Source organism: Urtica dioica, chromosome 4, assembly GCF_054948205.1.
Source record: "Urtica dioica subsp. dioica isolate 48M chromosome 4, U.dioica_male_clone48M_v1_H2, whole genome shotgun sequence".
NCBI classification, from domain to species: domain Eukaryota; kingdom Viridiplantae; phylum Streptophyta; class Magnoliopsida; order Rosales; family Urticaceae; genus Urtica; species Urtica dioica.
In genome coordinates, this window is record NC_142759.1 from 46091132 (window position 1) to 46094758 (window position 3627).

Sequence of the window (3627 nt, forward strand, 5' to 3'; positions counted from 1 at the left end):
TTTTGTAGCAACTCGGTAAACTCGATCAAAGCTCATCAGTGATGGCTGATGAATAAGACCACCCGGCCAGGAGTAGAACAAGACGTCCAAATCTTATTCACGGAAAGCAAAGCCCCCGGGGCAACAGACCCACACGACGACGCGCTCGTTATCACGATCGACGTGTCCAACCGTGAAGTCGCCAGAGTCTTGATCGACGGAGGAAGTTCTGTGGATCTTATCTTCAAGGACACCCTAATGAGAATGTAGATAGAAGAGTCAGAGATCGAAAGGGAATAAACCCAACTCACATGCTTCAACGGAGTAACCACTCATTCGATAGGAACCATTAAGCTACCCGTAAAGACGGAAGGAATAAAAAAAAATAGTAGAGTTCCAGGTTTTGGAATGTCCCTCCCCCTATAACATTATATTGAAAAGACCATGGATACACATGATGACAGCAGTGCCTTCAACATTCCATCAGTGCATCCATTTTCCTACACTTGGAGGGGTAAGGGAGATCAGAGGGAACCAAGCAACTGCTCGTAGTTCCTACCTCACAAGCCATAAAATAAAAACTGAGACATCCGGTGAGAAACAATAGCAATTAATGAACATTGAGACGACTCATGGAGAAGACCCGAAAACTGAAGAGTCAGACTCCCCAAGTACCGAAATGACAGTGCAAGTGCAGCTCGATGGACTTGATCCCGCCAAATGTGTAGGGATCAGAGCCGAGCTCAAAGGGAATATACGGCGGGAATTGATTTGTTTTCTAAAATTAAACAAATCCACATTCGCTTGGATGACGAAAGATATGCCAGGAATTAGCATCGACGTTACATCTCACCTGCTAAACGTTCATCCTAGTTTCAAGCCCGTAAAACAAAAAAGACGCAAGCTCGGCTTCGATAGGGCGCGAGTAGTCAATGACGAAGTAGACAAGCTCCTAGCTGCAGGCTCCATCCGTGAAGTAGTCAAAAAGAAAAATGGAAAATAGAGGGTATGTATCGATTTCACCGATCTAAACAAGGCACGCCTAAAAGACAGTTTTCCCATGCCACACATCGACAGACTAGTCGAGGCAACATCAGGACATAAAATCCAGTCATTCATGGACGCGTTCTCAGGATATAATCAAATTTTGATGCATCGCGACGACCAAGAAAAAATGGCATTCATAATAGACCGATGCACATACTGCTACAAGGTCATGCCATTCGGACTAAAAAACGCTGGCGCCACTTATCAAAGGGTAGTCAACGAAATATTCGCCAACAAAATAGAAAAAAACTATGCAGGTGTATATCGACGATATGCTCGTAAAATCTCCAAGGGAATACGACCACATTGAACATCTGGAAGAATGTTTCAAAGTACTCAACAAGTATCAAATGAAGCTTAACTCAACCAAATGTTCATTCGGAGTCTCATCCGGTAAGTTCCTTGGGTACTTAGTGACCCAGCGAGGAATCGAGGCAAATCCGGATCAATTACATGCCCTAAGAGAAATGCCCTTACCTCGCAACAGGCGCGAGGTGCAAAGATTGACAGGCCGGATCGCCGCTCTCAATCGTTTCATTTCTTGATCTACGGATAAATGCCTCTCATTTTATCGACTCCTTAAAGGAAATAAAAAGCTCGAATGGGACGAAAAATGCGAAGAAGCATTTAAAGAATTAAAAACATACTTGTCGACACCCCCTACTCTTGCAAAACCCATTGAGGAAGTACTACTCTACCTATACGTCGTTGTATCCTAAGCGGCAGTTAGCGGAGTGCTCGTCAGAGAAGAGCAAGGGGACCAACGACCAATATTTTATGTAAGTAAATTATTAGTCGACGCAGAAACACGATACCCTATTATGAAAAAATTGGCATTGGCCGTCGTTTCCGCTGCACGGAAACTCCGACCATATTTCCAATATCACACCATAATAGTGATGACAACCGCTTAGAAGCTTTCTACATAGTCCCAACCAGTCGGGGAGACTAACCAAATGGGCCGTGGAACTAAGCGAATACGACATCGAGTATCGGATTAAGACATGCGCCAAATCAGAAGTTTTGGCTGATATCCTAGTCGAACTCCCTAGAGAAAATCCCTCCGATGCGAAAATTGAGGGCGTTTGGATACTGAAGGTAGACGGGGCGTCATCAAAACATGGGGCAGAGGTAGGAATCCACCTAACATCCCCCCACGGAAAAATAATTGAACAATCATTTAGACTTGACTTCGTCGCGTCTAACAATGAAGCCAAATACAAAACTTTAATAGACGGGATACGATTAGTCACAGCCTCGGAGCAAAGCAAGTCCAAGCTTTCTGCGATTCGCAACTCGTAGCTAATAAATATTTCGGTGAATACGAAACGCGAAACGAGCAAATGGAAGCCTATCTGAAGGTCGTAAAAGACCTCACAGCACAGTTCAAACAATTCACTCTGACACGAATCCCTTGGGGTGAAAATACATCCGCAGACGCTTTAGCCGCATTGGCATCCACTTCGGATCCAGACTTGAAAAGAATTATACCAGTCGAGACAATCCAGCAACCTTCTACAGCTATTACCGTTATGGCAGTAATAACTATAGAATGGGGGATTGGAGAGATGAAATCATACATTACATCACCACTGGTACAGCCCCGACTGAAAAAATGGCCAAACGCAAGCTCGTACTATAAAGTGCAAGATTTTGCATTATAAGCGGAAGCCTGTTCAAAAGAAGCTTCGCAGGACCATACCTCAGATGCGTCGGATTGGCTGAGTCTAAACAAATCCTCGAAGACGTACACGATGGGGAATGCGGAAACCATGCAGGTGGGATAGCACTCGCCATAAAAATAAAATGATAAGGCTACTTTTGGCCCACAATGTTAGCCGATTGTGAGGCACACTCGTGTCACTGTGACTGGTGCCAACGACACGCCCCTATACAAAAACGACTTGCAGAAGAGTAGTCCTCTATTTCGGCTCCGTACCCATTCATGAAGTAGTCTATGGACATTGTGGGACCAATGCCAGCCACCCCAGGCGGACTAAGATTTCTCTTAATCTTGACAGATTACTTTTCCAAATGGGTGGAAGCAGGCGCATTCATCTTAGTAAAAGATGTTGACGTGGAGGCCTTAATCTGACAAAATATAATCTGTCGATATGGGACACCTCACGAAATCGTGGAAGACAATGGCTCACAATTCATATCTAAATGACTATGGAAGTTTTGCTACAACAACAACATTGAACTAAGGATGTCGACACCACAATATCCTCAGGGAAACGGACATGCTGAAGCAACAAACAAGACCATCGTGAACTCCATCAAGAAAAGGCTGACGGTTAAAAAAGGACGATGGGCAAAAGAACTACCAGGCATGCTCTGGTCCTATCGGACTAGCCCACGGAGCCCGACCGGGGAAACCTCATTTTCCCTAACACATGGAGTCGAGTCAATCATCTTGATCGAACACTATGTGCAGACTCTTACTACTGCTAACCTAGTGAGAATTGAACTACGTCTGACTTGATCCCTACACAAGAGTACGTAGACAGCCTTTCTTTATAGAGGCACAGTCTCCAACCTCTTAGAATTCCTAACCCTCATTTTGACAAGAGACGTCGAAAGGAAATAAAAAAATAAGAG